Source organism: Solanum pennellii, chromosome 7, assembly GCF_001406875.1.
Source record: "Solanum pennellii chromosome 7, SPENNV200".
NCBI lineage: Eukaryota > Viridiplantae > Streptophyta > Magnoliopsida > Solanales > Solanaceae > Solanum > Solanum pennellii.
Window position 1 is genome coordinate 30,367,538 of NC_028643.1, and position 10,991 is coordinate 30,378,528.

General features: G+C 32.1%; 1 pseudogene; it reads left to right on the top strand.

Annotated features, from left to right (window-relative positions):
* Positions 1-6,149: 6,149 nt before the first annotated feature.
* On the top strand, positions 6,150-10,431 carry LOC107024955 (annotated as a pseudogene).
* The last annotated feature ends 560 nt before the right edge of the window (positions 10,432-10,991 follow it).

Sequence of the window (10,991 nt, forward strand, 5' to 3'; positions counted from 1 at the left end):
GAGGGTGTCCATCTCATGAGACAACACATATTTTGGAATCGTGACTAAGTAAAGCGAAGAAACCCATGTTGGAGTTTGGACTTACTAATGTGAGACCTCCATCTCATTTACATTCCCTTTCGGTGCTAATCAATAACTCCCTTTATAGGCATCATTAAGCCTTTAGATAACATTAGTTAATATAGAATAGGCCTTAGGGACTTACTCCCTCATATATCATAGTGCTCAAAGGTATCTAGGATGAGAATTCAACATTCACCATAGAATCTACCTTATGTGAGAATGTACTTTCACATAATCATATCATATTCATTCATGCATGTGTGTGTGTACATATATGTGAGATCTACCTTCACATAAACATATTTAGGCAAACATGTCACAACTTCAGAAATCAAACACTTTACATGCATAGAAATAGGTAATTATGCATAGGACAACTATCCTTTCCTTAGTCATGAATCTATCCTACTCATAGATATGTATAAAGTGTATGTGTACATTGGTTAATATGATCACATAATGACTATCACATAGCATTGAGGAAGCCACCCTCTAAAGACCACAACACGTGTACAACATTCTTCAAGTCTCAATTCTTACACACATATAGAGTATGAAGGACTTTAGACTACACACACTCACATTACATCATAGGAGACAAGTACATCTTTAACAATAGGATATAAGACTCCTAGCATACTTTGATCACACATTCATATAGGGTTCATATATGTACGGGTCATGCTATAAGGATATTCTTCATCATTAGCGATATAGACCACCCCTAACCCTAACATGATGATCACACATTTACATATAACATGATCCCCACACCTAGGTCATGCAACTAGTTTTGAGGGCTATTCATACATTTTACCTAACATCAATTCACTTAGAACATGATATTAGAATCAAGGTTAAATCCTTTAACTACCTATCATACAAATCATCATATAAATTCAACTTGTATATAATGCCTTAAAAGCCATTATCATAACACATAAACATGTACAAGAATGTAAACACTGCCATCATAAGTGGACCAGACCAATCAACACAGTTCAATGTACTTCTAGGGTAATTAGAAGAAATAGGTTAACTTATAATATCTCAAAGATAATGATCATCTTTGATGATTCCTCCACAATTCATATTCAATTGATATATAAAGTAATAGCAATAGACAATTCAATACAATCTACTCACAATTCTATAAATATGAAATCAAGATCACAAGACCCATATTATAGGCCAATTTGAGAAATTTTGAGGATCATAGGTTCTTAATAAAATTGGATAGAAATTCATCATAAAATAAGTAAATAAATATATATAAGTCAGTAGAATGCTTTTGAAATCAATTTGAGAATGAACTCATGGCTAGATTGAAAATTAGGATTTTTTACTTTAGAATCATGATTTGAAAACCTTTGAAAGAATTCCATAGATGAACGGTTATGTAGGGATGAAGGATCACCATACATTATACATTAAAAAGCATTTGAAAATAAAAAAAAATCTTCAAGAATCCAACTTCATAGCTTGTTCTTGAGTTTGGTCTTCAATGGAGGTTTTGGGAGAGAAGAGAACTTTTGGGAATTTGATTTCTTAATAGGTATTGGGGTTTTGTCATGGTAAAGGGTTTTAAAAGGTCATAAAATCAGTTAATAAATGTCCCCCTAAGTTACCACAGCACTCCCATTCGAATTGGGACTCTTAGGAATGTAAAAATTGATTTAAAAACGACGCAACTGGATCTGGGAGTGGGCTGCGTGTCACGGAGCAGCCTCCTGAATCTGCCCAAAATAATTTTAGGGACATTGAGGTTCATGCTATGCACGCGTCGCGATAGCAAGGTCTCATTCTTTCTTCTGCGCGCTGCGCAGCCTCTTGTCCAAGGTTTGGGTCCTCCTAGGGGGGCCCTTCGGGTGGTCCCCGGGGAGTCATACCAGACGTTTTGACCCTTGACATGTTTATTAGGGTACTAGGGTCAACTACACTGCTTAACACAAAAAAACAAGGAAAACATACAAGGACTCGCTACCTCGTCTAAAGACCAACATTCGAATGTCTTGGACGTTCTTGGACGTTTGACCTCCAAATGACTTCAAATCAATTATATAAGCTATAAAACACTTTATTAACAAGTTAGTAACCTTGTTAGGTACATGTGAGAGTCTAGCTACCTTCATTTTGAGGGTGTAACAATTACAGATAATCTATTAATGTTTTTTGGGCGTTTTAATCGAGCTTCGGTCAAGATATTGTGGTACTAAATTTGACCTTATCTTTTTTTTATATTTATGAAATTTGATGTATTTCTATGATAAGTTTTGTTATAATTTTGATTCACTTGTAAGTCATTGAAATGAATATTGGGTTGAGGCTAATATATTTATTTAATGTATAATGTTAGCTTTACTTGATGTTTATTTGTATTAATAAATTTTATTCTTTAGCCGTTATTTCTTAAATAAACAGGTCGTGGTGTTGTTTTGTCTTAACTTACATATCAATAATAATAAAATAAAAATTATTCAACTAAAAAGTTGTTGTTGTTTTACTTATCAACAAAAAGTGAGATTCATTTTTAACAATTCCTTATTGTTTAATGGGATTAGAAAATGTATGTTCCAACATTAACTTTTAATGCACCAAAAAATAATACATATAGAAATAATCAAAAATTTGGTATCGTATTAAAGAAGTTTAGATTTGCTTACTTTATTTAATTTTTTTTGCAAGTAATAAATATTTATTTACATTAGATAAAAATTTAGGCACATTAAGAATATTTGTTTGAATAAAGGATGTGGTTGCACATCTTTTTCAGATATAAAAAAGATTCAAGGATGTGGTAGCGCACTTTGTCCAAACATATAATTAACTTCCTTAGGACTTTTAGATCAAGTTAATAAGTTTGATGCAAAGAAGATTGTTATGTCTCAAAACATCAAGACCAAGAATGAGGTTACACATTAAGTTTGAGATAAAATAAAACTTTAACAAATAAGATATATCTGAGCAACTCATGACATGTGATAATATATCCAAAAGACTAATACTAAGAAAATTTAAGTCAAGTATGAGTCAATAAAACTTACCGTGCTAGAACGACGAAACTAGAGGGATGCATAATACCTTCTTCTCGGTCAACATAATTTCTTACCCGAATTTCTTGTTCGTAGATAAAAAAAATAAAGATTTATTTCATTTTTGTTAGGGGTAAACGAAAAGGTTACTTGGAACACATAACTCAATTACAAGTGGCAACTCCAAAATAAAAAAATAATAATCAATATCGTCACTTAAATTGAAAAAATCCTTCCTCCATGCGCAAAAAGGGGTGTGACGATTGGTGCATATTTGAATTCCAATCTTTAGAAGACTATATACTCTACGTTGACAATCTATATTGTCTTGCAAGACACAAAGTGAATTTGGATCTTGGATGTATGCCTTCATGGATAGTGAGGCCCTTCAATGACACTTTAGGCATCTGGGGCTTCATAGCTACATAAGCTTTCCGAATCTTGAACTATTCTTACAAAGGTGTGATAATAGAAACTTGGAAGAATTTATGTGTCGCAAGACTTTGTTGGCTTTCAATAATCTTCTTCACAGCCCAAGCTACATTCTTGGGACTGATCATTAACTCTAAGTTGTTCTTCTTGATATAATTATTGTTCATCCATCTAATCCACAAAATGTCTTTCTTCATAGCAATGGTCCGCAAGTCTTACAAAATAGAAACTTTATTCCACAACTTGAGATCAATGAAATTTAAGACTCCTTTTTATCCTGTTAAATTCTATCCCATGCTACTAGTGACTTCTTTGAGATCTCACTTGACCTATCCATAGACATGTTCGACATTCTGCTTCTAGCATTTTAACCCTTTTTCTTTGGCAAAACAATATTTGTGCCCAATAGCTTTGCATCCCAAATAGGACTGATTTATAAGTTCTAGCCTCCAAGAGTATGATAACAATTTCTCTGACTAACAATGAATTTTACCAGTAAACTTTTCTACTAATGGTAGGCATTATGGAACAACAATTTCTTAGTGGATAGAAGGACTCCCAAGTACTTGAAAGGAAGCCTTTCTTCCACATGCCCTAGCTTTTGTAGTATCTCTAATAAGAGGCTTTGGTTAGTACTTGCCATAAATTTGATTCAAAATTAATTCTCCAACAAATGCACAATTATATTTAAAAAATATACTTCCTGTCATCGAAAACACCTTATAAAGAGTTTGATCAAAATCTACTCAATACTTATCTACTTATTTTGATTTCTAAAACACAATTTCAAATTTACCATACGTTTGGTTGAACTTTAATTGAAAAAGCAATAAAATCATTTGTGAAAAATAAAAAGTAAATAAAAGTCCAGACCTATTTGCATTAAGATTTAAAAATATTTATTTGTTGTTGGGCAACATAAGGGAAAACCTATATACAAATTGTACGCTGCACCGTTAGTCATATATTCAATCTCAATATGATGTACTCGTATATTATCACTCTTAGAAAAAAAATCAATTACCACCGCAACATTCAATGCTTAATGTGTTCGGTTGAAAAGTGATTAGGGCGTCATACGGAAACTTACAATTTATAAATCACATGACGATAAATTAGATGACATATAAAACTATACTACAAGCCATAATAATATCTTATTATAAGTGGGAAGATTCAAAGTAAAAAGTTTAATTATCATTTGGTCCTTATACTAAATTCAAATGTTATTTAATATTTAATTAATTAAACAGTAAATAGTAGAATTTCTATAATATTTTTAGTTGGTGTACATGTGAGTACATGAGAGTAAATTAAATAGAAAAAATAAAAATAAAAGTTCTCCCTTTAAATAGGTATCTGTATATGGTTTATCTTCAAAATTAATTTATGTTTTAATTAGTATTTATCTTTAATTTGTCGTAATACTTGATCTTTCAACTTTGTTAGTGAATCTACATATTCCAAAGCTATATTTTTTCCTATACATACAAGTATTTCAATTAGTACTCTCATAGAATGATTCATATGTAATACAATTGTTGTGTATGGAAGACTAGAGAAGCTTTAATCAAGTGAAAAAATTTTTAAGGTAAAAAATTTGAATTATCACTTTACTCTTATGTTAAATTCAAATGGTATTAAAATATTTAATTAATTAAATAGTAAATAGTAGAAATTCTATAATATTTTTAGTTAGTATACATGTGAGTAAATTATATTTTAAAAAAATAACAATTATTCCTTTAAATAGATATATGTATGTGTTTCATCTTCGAAATAAATTTTTGTTCTTAATTAATATTTGTCTTTAATTTTTGTAACACTTGACCTTTCAACTTTGTAAGTGAATGAATCTTCATATTTCGAAGTTATATTTTTTTCCTATAAATACAAATCTTTTAACTGTATTTTCATAGAAAGATTTACATATGATATAATTTTTGTGTGTGGAAGACTAGAGAAGCTTTAGTCAAGGGAAAAAAATTTCAATGCATGAGGATTTGTGTCAAGATGCAAGGCATAATGTGATTATAGGGATGAATAGAACTTTAATTTCTAGAATATGGAAGTTTGATGTATTTGTTCTTTTTTTTACTTATTTGTCGAGATCAGAACTATGATAAGATCCCTCCGTTTATGTAGTTGAATATCATTTTCATTAACTTGCCTTACAAAGATCATAACTTTTTTTATGGTCAGAAGTTGAATATTTATTACTATAACTTTGTTTCAACTTTCATTATCAATAAAAAACAGGGAAAATACTGTCTTACAATTTTTCTACTTTTCGTTGGTAACCTTATGCTAAACTTGCTCCTATACATGATACTTTTTCTTTGTACTTGTAATTTTGTTTTAAGAATATATTTGATTGAAGGGTGTATTTTTTGCTTTAGAAAATGAGACAAATACAATCATAAAAATAGTGTATAAGGCATTTAAAACAATTAACGCCTACAAGATATTCTAATTTCAAATTATTAATAATTACATTTTTGCATCTTAAATTTTAAATATTTGTAAAGAATCATTCTTACATATTCTTATGGATGAAATCTATATTTTTTATACACTTCATATTAAAATAATCGTGAGATTCAATTTCCAAAGTCAAAAAAAATGATACACCAAAGTGCTGAAGAAGTTAGAAGATCTTTTATTTTTTTGACCTAATATTGCTACTATTATTTTATTAACAAAAATATATAAAATATATTTTGAAAAACTTTTAATTGTAAAAATATTAATATTGTCAATTTGGTCATCGACTAAATTGAAATCTGATTTATTTAATTAAATATTAATATTTTATTTATCTAATTACATAATTTAAATACCTATCATTGCGCTTTAAATCTTTTTCATTAATTCCTTCTAATAAGTTTCTTGTTTATAAATTTGAATTACTTAATGAGAAGGAGAATTTGATATTTTACTAATTAACGTGAACCATTTTATCTTTTTGAAATGTATAACCTGTGTAATCATTAATTTAATTTCAACATTTTTACTCTATTGTACGAGACAAGAGAGACATTTTAAGGAAGAATTTAAATATTTTCTCTATTCTATGAGACAAAAAAGACATTTTAAGGAAGTTAATCATAAGATAGTGTGCCTCCATGTTTGTTTTTACTACTTTATTTATTCTTTTAAAAAAAATATAAAATTTCTATATCAAAATTATAATAAAGGGAGGAATAAATGCAAATATAAAATCTTCAAGTTAACTATACCCTACAAACATTTTTTTTAAAGTTAAATCGCACATTTCCCTTTCATTAATAAGTTTATACACTAAAAACGTTTGTCATTTTACTTTTTATACTTTTACTGTAATTCAAATACTATTTTTGTAAAAATTATGTCATTTTTAATAGTTTATATTCATCGTTATGAAGTAAAAGTGCAACGTACGTGCCCATATACTAGTTAGTATAAATAGCGGAGACTGATGTCAAAGGCTGTTCATCAAAACAACTTAATACCAGAAAATTAGCATCAATCACTTTCTTTCATATAAATTGGCTTTCACTGCTCTTCTCCTTCTCTTCAACTTGTTCAATGTCTTGGCAATTTATGCACATGTCGAATACAAAAGGAGTACATCAATACTGGTTAATTAATCTGTAATTTCTTTCGTCTCACACAATTACTTCATCATGGTAAAGATAATAGGATTCTTAAATATAAAGGTTCATATTGTTTACATGGGAAGAAGACAAAATGATGATCACAACTCACAACATCATTTCACCATCAAATACTTCTGTCCTCGGAAGTTTTAACATAACTTGAAGGAAAATCAACACATTGATTTCTCTTTTCCTCCTCCACAGGTTAGTAATTTGTATTTATGTTTTCTCCTGACGCAGTGAAGAAGCTACAAGATATTTAATGGTCTACAGTTATAAACATGGTTTCTCTGGTTTCGCTTCAAAGTTAACAATATCTCAAGCCAAAAAGATTGCAGGGAAAAAAATCTAATCTCTAGTATGAAAAGTTCAAATTTGGCACATAAAAACTTAAATACTCAACACTGTATTTTAAGTTATCCCTCATTGAATTTGTTGCAGAATTACCTGATGTTGTCCATGTGATTCCAAATCACATATGCAAGTTACAAACAACAAGAAGCTGGGATTACCTGTGTCTATCAACACCTTCTCCTCCAACAAACCTCCTTAATCAAGCCAACATGGAAGATGGCATCATCATAGATGTCCTTGATACAGGTTTTCCTCTTTCATTCCAAGTAGAAGGAATATTTGCGGCACAGTCTTGGGCGTAGACAATTAGACACTTAATCTTATAAAAAGTTGAACAAGTAGAAACATGACTCCTACATGACATAATACACGTAGGTCAACACTTAGGATGTATGTGTCTGTTTGTTCAACTTTGTGCAAGCTTAACTGTCTACTTGTATATTCCTAAAGTTGGAGTCCGTAAATGTTTGTTGAGGACAAGTAAAATGACATATTTATGCATTATGTCATATTGGAGGATGTGACTTTGATGATATAATTAAGGGTATTGATGAACCAATTCATGGTGGAGTTGATATTTTATCACAATGTATTGTCATAAACGCACCTCGGTTTGTTGATATTGATATGCCCAGTGTTGGTTTTCCATCTTTCCATGTTGTCATGAATGGAATTATGATGGTCGGTATGTACCTAATGACATACTGAATTCTTGTTTGCCATTACAAGGGCTAATTCTTTGTCTCCATAGGGGACTTTCTCTTTAACTGCAACTAAACAACATGAATTATGGATTTTGAAGCTATTATGACACCTTAAGTACAAGTAATACACGGGCGGCTGGAAAAGTGGTGCTTCGCTTCCTAGTTAAAGGAGACGAGAATGTTTTAGGAACATCTCTACATGTTCTCCAGGTGATTAGAGGCTTGGCATTGATTGTTCGTAAGAATCCAACCAGAAACCTAGAATTATTATGCTTCTGACTTCCCACGTATTGGAGTAAGTTTCGACAGTGGAGTTCAATTACTCGATTACATTATATATTCCAGGTAAACCAAAATATCCCATTCTTTTCTTTTTGCTAAGTACAGTGAATCATTAAATCACATTGTTGGTGCTTAAAAAAATCAACAAAATATAATGCAGGAATCCACAAGTAAAGCTGGGTTCTACCAAAACTCGTATTGGAAAGCCTGTTTCAACACATATTGCGTCCTTCTCATCTCGAGGTCCCAATTCTATTGCCCCCCACAATCTTAAGGCATGAATTTATAGGTATTACTAAGTAGAAAACTATGTAGGAACTCATTATTGTATCTATAACAATTACATTCACATAACAATGCCTCAATTCAAATCTAAGTAATTAATTTGCAATTCACTATATGATCTCCATATTTTTCAACTAAATAGATCTTTTTCCTACATTTTACCCTTTTTTGCCAAGTATTTGTGCATTACAAGAAAATATAGGTCTTTTGACACATTTTTCAAAGAAATTTAGGTCTACCTCTTCTTAATACCTTCACTCACTATGGCTCCGCACCAACAGACCAATGCATTTGGAAATCGAGTTGGCCAGACAAAACCATTCCAAGCAACATGATATCATATGCTACTTGCACAATATTTCTAAAATTAACGTCTGATGTTATAGCCAGTTATAGCAGCTCCAGGAGTCAATATATTGGCTGTTGTTCCTTCTGCGGAAACTCCCTACGAATTTGAATCAGGAACATCAACGGCAACTCCTCATGTGTCTGGCATTGTCGTGTTGCTCATGTCCCTGCACCCACATTGGTCACCAGCATCTACCAATTCTGCAATTGCACAACAGGTCTTTACTCAATGCAGATGTAGTTTTCCATATATCTGTTTATCTTTTGGTGCTTCTAAATCAACATGTCCTATTGTGCATGCAGCATGACAAACGGACCCTCATTCAGGGGAACCTATTATAGCTGAGGGAAATACAGATAAGATTGTTGTTACGTTTGATTAGGTGGTTCGTGAATGCAAATGCTTCAAAAGATCCTGGTTCAATGTCCCATCTGTAACAATACCAAGTCTCAAGAGAACAGTTACTATTAAAAGAAGAGTCACCAACGTCGGACCAGTGAACTCCAAATATATGGCTATCTGTTGGAATGGGTGCATCCACTAACAGTCAATGTACCAGGTCCCTTGACACAGTATGAACAGATTGTAAGCCAGACAGTAGTCAACATCTACTATACATCCCTGGACCAGGTCCCTTGACTCAGCAAGAACAGTAGTTGAAACAAATGCCGAAAGTAAATGGCTAAATTTGCACAATGATTTTACGTGGAAACCTCCTTGATCAAGGGAGTAAAAACACGATATATTGCACAAAATTTACAACCGTATTCACTAATCTTCTCAAGAAAAAGTGAAACCTTGTTAGAACCAATGTGAGAAAAATTTATTAATCTCACGATCAAGTAATCTACCTATTAGTTGAAGAGCCTAAGCGGATACAACACCGCCAACTAGGCTATCACCCCTAGATAACTTAGAATTCGCTAAGCGGATACCACACCGCCCACTAAACCACTTAACAGTAGATGGCTTAGAATTTGACTGAGCAACAAAACAATGTTGCTCACTAAATCAGCTAACCTTAACCGATTTACACTTTACCAAACCCGAAACAAATATCTGAATCCTTGATAGATTAGGAACAGATTTACAATGTAAGTACATAGAGACAAAGCTCTAAATACAACAAAGATTCTTGTTTACTCTATCTGGTCCTTCTGTTGAGTTGAGCAATGTTCTTCATTGAAGATGACCTTCTGTTCAAGCTTGAGAATTTGCAGAGAAAATCCAAGTTTAGTTTGCCAAGTCTTGAATTTGATTTTGATGGAATGAGATCACCACAAATTCGTTGAAACCATCCCATTGGCTGAAGACCTGCTGTTGGAAAAGTTGTGCACCTACCGCCTCAGAGGTGGCGGATTTTCTGACAGCTGTCTTTTCACCTTTTCACATCGCAGTCTTGTAGGGACCAGGTCACTTGCAAACTTCTTTGTTAATTCTTGAAAAGTCTTGTTGACTAACTTCCTTATTTGGATGAATGAATATAATATGGTTTTTGTCATGATAAAAATATGAAACATAAACAGTTATTATCCGTTGGACAAACACCCTCCTCTATTATGATTGGTGTAGTACACTGATGCCTCACCAACCTTTGATGGGACAACTTTACAACTGTAACTAATTATATATCTGATGGAGGAAACTCTGCCTGGGACCATGTCTCTGCATTTGTGAGATACTGAAACATACAATCTCGTCCTCTCTTCTTATTGGTGTAGGATACTGCACTTTTCACCTACCACCGAAAATGACAGCTTTTACGACTGTACCCCTTTTGTATCTGGACGAGAGCACTCTGTCAAGGACCAGGTCCTCAAATTTTTTAAGATCATCAAAACACCTAGAATAT